This window comes from Hipposideros armiger, unplaced genomic scaffold (assembly GCF_001890085.2).
Source record: "Hipposideros armiger isolate ML-2016 unplaced genomic scaffold, ASM189008v1 scaffold_356, whole genome shotgun sequence".
NCBI classification, from domain to species: Eukaryota; Metazoa; Chordata; class Mammalia; order Chiroptera; family Hipposideridae; genus Hipposideros; species Hipposideros armiger.
In genome coordinates, this window is record NW_017731706.1 from 267,235 (window position 1) to 280,739 (window position 13,505).

General features: G+C 35.5%; 1 protein-coding gene across 6 annotated transcripts in view; it reads right to left on the reverse strand.

The window, feature by feature from the left end:
• Window positions 1-13,505, reverse strand: part of ZNF438 (zinc finger protein 438) — a 260,413-nt gene that overhangs the window by 107,583 nt on the left and 139,325 nt on the right. For all 6 annotated transcript variants that reach the window (XM_019661624.1, XM_019661622.1, XM_019661623.1 and 3 more), the window contains one exon: window positions 13,211-13,269. The gene's annotated coding sequence lies outside the window, so the exon portion shown is untranslated. The remainder of the gene's footprint in view (window positions 1-13,210; window positions 13,270-13,505) is intronic.

Here is a 13,505-nt window from a genome sequence, read left to right on the forward strand (position 1 = left end):
CTCACTCCTTAGCGGGGACCTCTGCAGCCACAATATCTGTCCAAGTTTTTAATCACCACACGTGTGTGTGGGACCAGCCAGTTCTACATCTGCACCCCTCCTATCAGTCTCAATGTGGCTGTTTCTGTATATCCTTAGTTAAGGGGCTTGTTCAACTAGATTTTAGGAGATTCTCAAAGACAGCTGTTCTGTAGTTTAGATTTAATTTTGATGTGGTCATGGGAGGAGGTGAGCACAATATTTACCTACTCTGTCAACTTCACCAGGTGTTTACCTACTCTGCCAACTTTACCAGAAGAAATATAACTTTTTAAATAGACATGGTGCTCTTCTAATTTTATAATTCTTCCTGAGTCAGTTTCAGTAATTTGTGTCATCCAAGGAATTGATCCATTTAATCAAAGTTGTCAAACTTATTTCCAAAAGATGTTTGTAATGTTACTCATATATGCTTTCAATTTCTGTAGAATCTGTAGTGATGTCCCTTCTTTCTTTCAGTCCTGGTATTATACTTAGTAGCATGTGTTTCCTCTTTATTTTTCTTAATTACACTAGCTGGAAGCTTACTCATCTTTTCAAAGAGCCTGCTTTTGGTTTCCTTGATTATCTCTGCTATTTATCTGTTTTCTATTTTATTGATTTCTGTACTTCTGTTTATTTCTTTCCTTCTACCTACTTTGGTTTTAATTTGATCTTCTTTTCCTAGATTCTTAGAGCAGACATTTAGATCACTTATTTTACACTTTACTTTTTTTCTAATATATGTATTTAAAGTTAAATATTTGTCTAAGCACTTCTTCAAATATATCTCACAAATTTTGATGTTTTCACTCTGAGTCATTTCAAAACTTTTTTTATTGGTTTCAGGTATACAAAACACTGTAATAGCTAGACATTTACACCCCTCACAAATTAATAACCTCCCTCCCCCAATCTACTACCCTCTGACATCGTATAGCTATTACAATTCCATTAACTCTATTCCCTACACTATACCCCACATCCCGTGACAATATATATATAAAATTATAGTTGACATTCAATATTATTCAGCTTCAGCTTCAGGTGTACAGTGCAGTGGTCAGGCATCTACACCATTCATGAAGCAGTCTCCCTAATAAGACAAGTGCCCATCTGACACACTACAAAATCTTTACAACATTATTGATTATATTCCCCAAACTGTCTTTCACATTCCTATGGCAATATTGTGGCTACCAATTTGTGCTGTCTAATCCCCTTGCTTTCTCCCTCATCCCCAACCCCTCCCAGTTAGCAACCCTCACTTTTTTCCCTATATTCTGAAACTATTTGTTTAGTTTGTTCATTTATTCTGTTTCTTAGATTCCACATATAAGTGAGATTATATGGTATTTGTCTTTCTCTGACTGACTTATTTCACTTAGCATAATGTTCTCTAGATCCATCCATATCGTTGCAAATGGTAAGGTTTCATTCTTCCTTACAGCTAAGTAATACTCCATTGTATGAATGTACCATAGTTTCTTAATCCAGTCATCTACCGATGGGCACTTCAGTTGTTTCCATGTCTTGGCTATTGTGAATAGCACAGCAATAAACATAGGGGTGCATATATTTTTTCGAATTAGTGTTTTGTATTTCTCTGCATAGATATCTAACAGTGGAATTGCTGGGTCATAAGGTAGTTCCATTTTCAGTTTTTTGAGATATCTCCATACTGATTTCCATAGTGGCTGCACCTATCTGCCTCCCACCAACAATGCACGAGGGTTCCCTTTTCTCCACAACCTCGCCAGCACTTGTTGTTTGTTGATTTATTGATGATACCGATTCTGACCGGAGTGAGGTAGTATCTCATTGTGGTTTTTATTTGCACTTCTCTAATGATTAGTGAGGTTGACCATTTTTTCACTTGTCTGTTAGCCATCTGTATGTTCTCTTTAGAAAAATGTCTCTTCATGTCCTCTGCCCATTTAATTGGGTTGTTTAGTTTTTTGGTTGAGTTGAATGGGTTTTTTATAAATTTTGGATATTAACCCCTTATCAGATGTATTATTGACAAATATCTTCTCCCATTCAGTAGGATGCCTTTTTATTTTATTGGTGCTTTCCTTTGCTGTGAAAAAACTTTTTAGCTTGATGTAATTTCCCTGTTTCTTTGTTTGTTTTGACTAATGTGTTAGACGTGTATAATTTAATTATAAATATTAAGGAATTTCCAGATATCTTTCTGATATTGAATTCTAATTTAATTATGTGCGGTCAGAGGACATATTCTGAATAATTTCCATCACTTGAAACAATGAGACTTGTTTTATACATTAGCTATGATGGACTATCTTGGTGAATATTCCATGTGCGCTTGAAAAGAATGTATTTTCTGTTGAGTGTTTAGTGGAACATTCCATAATGTCAATGAAGTCAATTTTGTTTATTGTTTTGTTAAGCATATCTATATCCTTCCTGATATTCTTTCTACTTATTGCATCAATTACTGAAATGGATGTTGAAATCTCCATCTATAATCAAAGATTTGTCAATTTCTTCTTTCAGTTCTATCAGTTTCTGCCTTTTGTATTTGACATTATAGTACTGGTTTATTTAAATTTAAGGTTAATATTTCTTCTTGATAAACTGAGCCATTTATCATTATGAAGTGCTCCTCTTTAACCTTATTACTATCACTTGTTCTGATGCCCACTTTGATATTAATATAGCCACTCTAGTTGTCTTATACTTAGTGCTTACATTGTATATGTTTTCCACCCTTTTATTTCTAACTTATCTTGAAGGTTTCTTGAGGACAAGACAGAGTTTACTCTTGGCTTTTTAATCCAATCTTTGCCTTTTAATTAGAGTAGATCATTTACATTCAATGTGATTATCTATATGGTTGGACATAGTTCTACCATGTTGTTGCAGGTTTTCTATTTGCCTCATCTGTTCTTTGTTCTTTTCTCCCTTTCTTCTTTTGGATTTTTTAGGATTTCATTTTTATTAGTTAAAACTCATTTTTAAAAGCTTTTTAGTAAACAGTCTCTTTAACTTATTACAACCTACCTTCACAAACTATTATGCCACTTCATGTACAAGACCCTTACATAGTATGCTTCCTTTTCCCCATCCCATTCTTTAAACTATTGTTATCATACATGTTACTTTCATGTTATATACCCTACATCAAATGAACACTTATTATTTTTGCTTTAAATAGTCATTTACTTTTTAAAGAAACTAAAATAGGAGGAAAAATTATTTTATGCTTATCCACATATGAACCACTTTTACCACTCTTTATTCCTTTGTATAGTCTAAATTTCCATGTGGTATCATTTTCCTTTTGCCTGAAGGATTTCCTTTAATATTTCTTGTAACGTAGGTATGTTGGTCATGAGTTGTCTCGGTTTCTGTCAAAAAAAAGGTCATATTTTTCCCTTATCTTTTTCTTCCTTTATTTTCTAAAGATATTTTTATTGGATATGAGTAGTAGGTTAACAAATTTTTTAGCACCTGAAAAATGCCATTAAATTGCATTCTGACATGCACAGTTTCTGATGTCAAGTCTGCTGCCATTCTTAACTTTATTCTTTTATATGTAATGTCTTTTTTTCTCTCTGCCCACTTTTAAGATTTTTTTGTTTATCACTGATTTTGACAATTTTCTTATGGTGTGCCTTGGTGTGTGTGTGTGTGTGTGTGTGTGTGTGTGTGTGTGTGTGTGTGTGTGTCTTCTTGGGGTCTGTTGAATTTCTTGGATCTGTGGGTTTATAGTTTTCTTCAAATTTGGGGACATTTCAGCCATTATTTATTTAAATGTTTTTTTTTCTCTTTCTCCCTTTTCCTCAAATCTGAGACTCCAATTACATTTATGCTAGATCCATGGTTATTATCGTACAGGATGCCAAGTTGCTGTTCATCTTTTTCAATCTCTTTTCTCTCTATGCTTTTGGTTAAATTCTTACTACCTACGTTTTTAAATTCACTGACCTTGTCTCCTGAAAGATCTAATCTGCACTTAATCTCATCTGGTAAAATTTCCATTTCAATTACTGTATTTTTAATCTCTGGATGTTCTAATTTTTCTTTTTTATATCTTCCATTTCATTCCTCATTATGTTTATATATGTGGACCATAATTACAATAGCTGTTTTAATGTACTTCTCTGCTAATTCTATCATCTCTGTCATTTCAAGGTATATTTCTATTGTCTTCTCATTATGAAATTTTTTTCCTGCTTTTTTGCCTACTATAATAGTTTGATTAGATGCAATTCACTGTGAATTTTATGTTGCTGAGTGCTAGATTTTGTTGTATCTGTTAAAGAATGTTGGTCTTCTGGCCATTTTGAGGGGATTAATATGATTCTTTTCAGGCTTGGTTTTAAGCTCTTTTACAGCTTGTGTAGTGGAACCTTTATTCTATGGGTCAATATTATAGTGACCTGGTATTTTTTCATCTCAAGTTGTCCTTGTCAGTTTTTTTGGGTGTCAGTCTACACACACAGAGTTTGGTATTCAGCTGGATCCTCAAGAACACCTCTATATGTACTTCAGGAACTCCTTCTCTTCCCAACAACCTCATCTCCAGGAGGGTGAGATTTCAAGTGAAATCAGGCTTTTTTATCCTGTCTCCTTACCTGCTCCATAGTGACAATCAGATACTTCACTTCTAGATTCAGGTCACTGAACTTTAAATGTTGAAAGGAGAACTGATCTCCCTCTAAAAACCTACTTTACTAGTAGAGAAGAAGGCAAACTAAAGGGTACTGCTTTATATGCTTATCATTATTATTATTATTTTTATTATTTATTATTTTAAGAATTGAATACCAAAAAACAAAAAACAAACAAAAAAAAACACCTAAAACACACAGATTTTGCCTCTCCAGATACTTACTGAATAGGTAATAACATCAGTAAATATTGAAAAGTGGGATTTTTCCACATCTATCCCATAATTATTCAAAAAAAGTATTTATTTCATTACGCTTACTCTCAAAAATATTAGCCCTTTATTATTTATGTTGGCATGTGCCCTAACTGAAGCCCCCACTAACCCATTAAATAGCTTATACATTTTTTGAGAAAAAAAATGAATAGATGTTTATGCAGAGATTGAAGAGAGGTAGTATGTGGGTGGCAGAAAGCAAACATTTACTCCAAAGCTAGGCTGTCATGAACCAAGTTTGAGTATATAGTTATCTGAAAGTTTTAATAACTTTAATAATCATCAACTATATCTAGAAAGTTATGCAGGCTCACTATTGAAAACTGAAAAATGCCAAATATATAAAGATGAACATATATGCCATCTGTAAACCTATCACTCAGAGATAACAACTGTTAACTTTGGCATGTATCCTCACAGAGTTCTGCTAAGCATATGCATACATACATACAAAATATCTTTCTTAATTTAAATTGAGATTAACAGTGCAGATACAATTTTGAATTTCTTTTTCATTATGTTATAAGCATAACTGAGACTCACTGAATAGTCTTTACAAACATATTTTTTAACCAGGGACTGGAACAGTGTGAGATGTGTCCCTAACAAACAGAGAATATGAATGTACTGAAATTCCTTGCTACTCAGAATGAGATACATGGATCAAGCAGCATCAGCGTTACCTTGGAACTTGTTAGAAATGTAGAATCTTGGCTGTACCGCAGGCTTAATCAAAATCTACATTTTCACAAGATACCCAAGTGACTCATATACACATAAAGCTTGAAAAGCAGTGCCCAGTTTAACCATTTCTCCTATTGTTGGAATTCTGTACTATTTTCACTTATTTTTGCTATGATAACATTATATAGAATTCCCCTTCACATATACATTTGTGTTCTTGAGTAATTATTTTATTAGGAGGGTACACATTAAAGTGGGAACACTACGTCATTATATTCTCTTCCAAATTTGAAACTTCTAATCTGCTGTGGTCTGAGAAAGCAGTTAACCAGGTTTCTTAGAATTATAAGTCTCTTAGATATGTATATCACAAATGTATATGTGAAAGGGAATTCTATATAATGTTATCATAGCAAAAATAAGTGAAAATAGTACAGAATTCCAACAATAGGAGAAATAAAGAACTGAATGGATGGGAGAAGTGGAGGAGATAATCTCAGAGACACAGAGGAAGAACTGAGGGTTGTTAGTTGGGAGTGGGTGGGGATGAAGGAGAAGGGGAAGGGATGAGACAATACAATATGGTAATTACAATATGGCCTCAGGAATAGGAAAAGACAGTCTGAGGAATATAATCAGTAATGTTGTAAATATTTCTTAGGGGGCCAGATGGACTCATGTCCTGTTGGGGAGACCACTTCATAGTCGGTGTAGAGGCCTGACCACCGCACTGTATTTCTGAAACTGATGTTGAATAAGATTGTATGTCAACTATAATTATATATACATTTAGTCTCGGGACATGGAATAGAGAGGGGGAATGGAATCAATGGAATTGTAATAGATAAGCATGATATCGGGGGTGGGAGGGCAATATATGGGGGGAGGGGGGTTGTTACTTTGTGAGGGTGAAAAGGATAACTATTGCATTGTTCTGTACACCTGAAACTAACAATAAAAAATAAAATTTTAAAAAATAAAATAAAATAACAAGTAGTTATACACTTGAGTTTTAATCCCAGCTCTGACAAAACAAGCTGTATAACTATGGGCAATGATGTAACCTGTCCAAGACTTTATTTCCTCATCTGTTAAATGGGGATTATAACAGTATTTACCTCGCAAAATTGCGGGGAGGATTAAATTAGCTAAAATACATAAAGCACTTAGAACACAGTAAATGTTATTTATGTGTTTGCTATTGTCATTCACAAGAAAAACAAGTAGAGAGGCTCTAAGTGAACCTAATATACCATTTTAATATTTGAACTTTCAAACATCATGTGCTTAAAATATACTTAAAAGCCTCTTTCATTTCATCCCTGGTTCTCAGATCTATTCCAAGTACCTGAGTTTGATGGAGAGACGTGTACTACATTTGAGAACTGTTTTATCCCTTCTTTGTTTATTACTTCATTATTGGCTTAAAAGGAGTATGGATATCTTAGTCTTCCTTAAAGACAGGTGCAGAAATTAATCTCGATTGCCTAGGTGCAAGAGGTCAAGAACCATGACACATGTGCAATGCTTATGTTACCTTTAGAATCAAGGAAGTGCTACAATCTTACCCCCTAGGAGGACCCCTGGCTCAAGTCAAAACAGGAATATCAATACAGGAGGTAATCCAAACTGTACATTTTGGGTCAGATAAGCAGTTTTGTTTAGGCCAAGTCAAAACAGTAACCAGAAGAAGGAGTGAAATCTAAAGGACAGATGGAATCATGGGAAAGGGGACAGCAAAGTCAGAAACCCAGAGAAGACAGAGAAAGAAGGGACTCAAGCTGAAAACCAGTGCAGGGGTCCAGGCTTTCCTTAGCCTGTCAGAACAGTGCAGTTATCCATCAGATCGCTGATTTCCTATGGTGTGCCACGCACATGCTGGTGTGGGGCAGGCCCTGCTGCTGCAGAAAGCTGTGACTGGAGACAACTTTTAGATGTGACATCCTATTATTTAGGTGCTAGCTACCACAGCGATCAAATATAAAGTACTTTGTCACAAAGACCCTGAAAATCATTAATTCCTATCATAAATTCCAAGTGCCACAGTTCAACGGTCAAGAAACTTGAATTTCCATGTATAATCTTATTCAGGTCTAACTAAAAGCACTTACAACTTCAAGTTCTCAATTACTTAAATCATATTTTTGCATTTCTAAGGTAAGATAAGAAAATGGCTATTTCACCCTTAATGAAACATTCAAACACAGTCAGTACTTCTCAAAGAGCTTCTGGTCTAAGGGTAGAGATGAGGTGAATTTTCCATTTGTAGCAAACTCTGATCAAAAGCTATTTCCAAATATCATGTTCTGTATTTCTGAAACTCAGTGAATTTTTAATAACTAAAATCTATCAGGGAATTTGTGCATGTAAGTATAGCTTAATTTAGACCCAAAATTCAATCAAAATAATTTTTTAATAAAAAATGAGAAAACGAAAATGTGTCAACGTAAATTACTTAGATGAGGACTTGGCCAGTCTGACTGGAAATCAACATTCATATAGCTCTTCTTTCATCTCAACTATTGGGAATGTCACCTAGAAACGCTTCCTACTTCATTGGTGAGATTGGCGAAAGCTTCCCAATACAAATACAAGAGGTGAATCTGAGGTGGACTCTAAGAATAACTGCTCTGAAAAAAGATCCTAAAAGATATAATCTCAGCATTGGGAAGACCTTAGAAATCAACTCTCCCCTCCTGCACTCCAGCCCAATTTTCCTCCACAACTTCCCACATGGTGATTACCTCAACTTGTACACTGTCAGTGATGGAGAACTCAGTGTCCTGTGAAGTGGCCCAGTCTATTTTCGCAGCTACTAGTATAATTGTTACCAACGTATACAGTATAGTGCTCATTAAACTGAGCAGAAATCTCTCTCTATAACTTCTTTCCATTGAAAATCAGGAAAGAATGATTATCAGGATCTCTGTGACACTAACATACTTTGTATTTGATCCCTTTGGTAGCTAGCACCTAAATAATAGGATGACGCATCTAAGAGTTGTCTCCAGTCACAGCTTTCTGCAGCAGCAGGGCCTGCCCCATGCCAGCATGTGCGTGGCACACCATAGGAAATCAGCGATCTGATCGATAAATACAGCTCTGGCTCTCTAAGGAAGGCCTGCACCCCCTCACAGGTTGTCATATCTCTTGAGACTGTTCTTGTTTCTCTGTCTTCTCGGGATTTCTCACTTTGCTGCCCCCTTTCAGGTATGTCTTTCTATAGCTCTAATCTCCAGTCCTTCTTTCATTTGAAAGCAATTCAAATTTCAGAAATTTGGAATAATAAAGCTGCCAAATTTATAGTGCGACCTCTGCCACTGCTGTGTGGGAGAGCCTTGGACATGTATTTCTCTTCTCTCTAAATCTACCTCTACTAGAACCAAGCTGGGGCTGAACTGGTTGGAATGAGATTACGGGATAGGGGATTAGGAGGGATTGAGCTGATTCCAAATGGACCTGGAGAATTTAAGAAACAGCAAAAAGGCAAGTGGGTAGAGGAAAGAGAACAAGACAGAGACGGGGGAAGATAAAGTAGGCAGGCAGAACGTGCGGGACCTGGTGGACCACGGGCGAGACTGGGGGTTTATCCCGAGTGTGACAGGCAGCCACTGACAGTTCTGAATAGGGAAAAGACAGGAACTGTTTAACTTAAGAACTGTTTAATTTAAGAAAAAAAACCAACAGCTTTTTTCCATGGTCTTACATGGAGAAATGACTGGGGAAGTGAAAGGAGGAGATAAAGAAGTACAGTTAGAAGGCCAGTTATTACAATCATCTAGGTAATTTATGATGGTGGTTATAAGGTATATTATATTAGAGTAGTAGTGGTGGGGTGTCGGCAGCAAAGGGGATTTGGGATACATTTTTTTTTTTTTAGCTGCACCATCCTGCCACCTATTGGCAGCTCAGCTTGGGCCTGGAATCGAACCGGCGACCCTGTTGCTCAGAGCTCGCACTCTTGAGCGAGCTCTAACCAACTGAGCCACTCGGCCGGCCCTGGGGTATATTTTGAAAAGAAGACATACAATGCCATACGCCAACGCCAGTGCCTAGTCTACCCTTCAAAGCAATTTTGAAATTCTCTTTCTGGAATGGCCAGCAGAGCTATCGTATAATCCTTGATGTCCTGAATGTCATCCAAATGTCTTCCTTTCAATATTTCCTTTATCTTCGGTAAAGAAAGAAGTCATTGGGGGCCAGATCAGGTGAGTAGGGAGGTGTTCCAATACAGTTATTTGTTTACTAGCTAAAAACTCCCTCACAGACAGTGCTGTATGAGCTGGTGCATTGTCGTGATGCAAGAGCCATGAATTGTTGGAGAAAAGTTCAGGCCGTCTAACTTTTTCACACAGCCTTTTCAGCACTTCCAAAAAGTAAACTTGGTTAATTGTTTGTTCAGTTGGTACAAATTCATAATGCATAATCCCTCTGATATCAAAATAGGTTAGCAACATTGTTGCAACAATTGTCAGACCTCCTATAAGCCTTACTGATGGGCTGGATGTGGATTAAGAAGAAAAGAGAAAAGTCAAAGATGGCTTCTAGTTTTGGGCCTGAGCAACTGGGTGGACCATTTACTGAGATGAAGATGAAGGAGGCAGGGATAAGTTTTAGGAGAAAAATTTAAAAGTTCTATTTCAGACATGATAAGTTGAAATGTTCATTAGACTTTCAAATAGAGGTGTTGACTAGGCAGACATAGATATGAGCCTTGAATACATGGGAAAGATCAAGGTAAAGAAATAAATTTAAGAAGATACATGGCCTTTAAAGCAAGAGATCACAGGAGATCACATAGAGTATAAATGTAGAAGGCAGCCAAGGACCGGGCCCTGAAAAATGCCAACTTTTGAATACCATGAAGAAGAGACAGAAAAGGAGATTTTGAAATTGTATGTGTACTTTATGCTTTCAAATGCAAGAGGGACTGGAGATTCAAAGCTATGGAAAGACATAGCTAGAACCAATGGGAAAGTTACAGAGGAACAGATTTCTGCTTAGTGTAACGAACACGATAATGAATAAGTCGGTTACTTACTCTTTCTCAAAAAGCAGTTGAAATTATTTTATATCTGCAAACTACAAAGTCCACAGCCAGCCATCATCATCTTTTTCAAAAACCACCCTTCAAAATCACATGCCTATTCTGTTTCTGACTCTTGCCTAGTGACTGAGTCTGGATAACTACCTTTCACGTGTCAGTTGCTCAATTATTCCATGCCTGGCCTCTGGCATATGTCTTAGCTTCTGGATCCAAGTTCTCACCCCAACTAACAAGTACTAGTTGCCCAACACTGACCAGGAGGCACGCTGAGATCATGTTCTCCAGAGCTGCCAAAAGTTCTTGGCATACGATCAATGAAGCACACAATGAGTGAGTGTTCGGCAATTAATCAGGTGACAAAGAACAGCGGACATGTCAGGGAACTGTAGAACAAGCTAGATCAAGGCTGGAACAGAGAACAGGGGATTCTACTCCAGACCAGTTACCCCCGGGGAATCTGCTCTAGGTCACCCGGCGTGATCAGGCATCCTTTTCCCCAGAAGAGCTGATGTAATCTGAAGTGTCCAAGGGTTTAGGGTTCCCGGGAAGCTGGTAACCTAATGAACTGCAAGTGCTGCACACCGTGGGCACTTCTTCTTTCTGCCCATATCCTCAGGGTTACCCTGGAGACACCTGCTACTCTCCCAGCCTCACCTATAAAAGGAATCCCAAACTATCTCATAGGTGTTTGGGAAGATTAAACGAGATCATTGTAAATAAAGTGCCTGGTACATAGAAAGTGCTCTATATATGTCAGCTATTCTCATTTATACTTTAGATGACCACGGAATGACAGTCAGTCAGCTGAATGGTAAAAGTGTGTCTCTAAAAACAACACCTTTAATGCTCTTCTAGCACAGAAGAATAAAAAGGTTTTTTTAGTTCATTTTTCAATGTGTGCACTATTATATAATCAACAGAATTTAAACTTGTCCTGAAAAATCTCTCCTACATTTTTCTAAACTTTTCTACCAAGGTTGGCACAGTTACGTTACACAACTAAGAAGTAAGGATGCAAATTCTATTAATATGAGATTGATAACACCAATTCTGGGTAAATATCAAGCAAAACAGAACTCTCCAAACCTATCATTCAGGCCTGGGCCTCTTGTTTTAAATGTCTATATCCTTTAAGTATAATATATTTCTATTTCCCTTTATTAAATTTAAGTTTAACTAAAATCATTAAAGTTGGCAACAGAAGAAGAAAACCATTTATAAGACCAGCATGGCTATTTTACTTTTAGTAATGAAAAGTTATGTAATAGTTTCAGCAAACTACAGAGTCCCTTCTTATAGTCTTTTAATATTTATAGAAATTTAAAAGAGTTATACTGCAGGAGTTCATTTTGGAAACTGAGAATTTCTATCATATGACAGCAATCAATTATTTTAGATCAATTACAGAAATGTCTATTTAAGAGTTACGTTCATCTTTATTCATACCCTTTAACAATAGGGCAACTGTGTCTAGTACTTGACCTAGAAGCTCAAACAAGTGTGACTGAACAAAACTATACTAAGAAGGGCTCAACTCCAAACCACTGAGTCACATCACTGGACTTTTTGCCTCTAACAATACATTAAAGAAAAGAAAAAGAAAAAAAAGCAATGTTTTGGGAACCATTTAAAGGGCCTGCTTGTGTTAATAGAAAAGGCTGTACTAAACTACCGAAGAACACACAAGTACGTTAAAGGAATCAGGGCTTAGAGCCAAGTATAACCAGATATTCATGAACACCATACTAATATCTAAAAACGAAATCCCACACCTCCATGAAGTGAAAATGAAACCTATAGTTACATGTTTTCCTACATCTCTATTTCATGAAATCTAGATTTTTAAAGGTAATTAATAATTTTGATTTTTTTAAACTACTACAAAGAAAAGCTACTTCTAAACTGTAATTTTCATATCAATAAATCTTGATTTTTCCTGCTTTAAATAAATATTTTTTGGAATTATTTTAGACTTGCAGAAAAGTTGAAAAGATACTACAGAGTCCCTATAAACTGTTCACCCAGTTTCATCTAAAGATGTTAATCTTACAAAACCAAGATTTTGTCAAAACTAAGAAACTAATGTTGATACGTTACTATTAAATAAGTTACAGACTTCATTTGGGTTTCACCTGTTTTTTCACTAATGGCTTTTTTCAGTTTTAAGATCCAATCCAGGGTACCATATTGCTTTATTATTATTATTATTATTATTATTATTATTATTATTATATTATTATTATTATTATTTTTAGTGCTTTAAGTTTAATAACATGCCAAACTTGTGTATCTTATTAACAATATCCTCATTATAATTATTATAGAAAATAAACCTACAGCTCCCTAGAAAATATGTTTATTGGATATTAGGGAAATGGTACATTAAGATTTATGTAAATGTGACATTTCTACTAATGTTTTATTGAGGACAAAAAGGTATCTCATTGACTTAAGAAAGATATGCCCCATTACCTACTTTGGCAGGAACCTATGAGATCAAATTATTTAATGTTTCAGAAATAACTCTTCAAAAAATGCTTGTTACTTACCTATTTCTCAAGGCTCCAGTAAAGAGTCATACAATATATGGTAAATCCTTTAATTAATCCTGTAATAGAATATAAAGTATTATTATAATCATATTCAGATAATCCAGTTTTATCAAATACAAGTAAAAATTACTTTCCTTTCATTCCCAAATTTCATTTTTAATTACTGTATAATGTTTTTATTAAGATAACAAAAGAACTAATTTAAGAGAGAATAATTCCATCAGTGAATTACATGTCTTCAGTTCAAAAATGAAGACAAGCAAAATTTAATAAAAGTTTTAAGATAAATAGA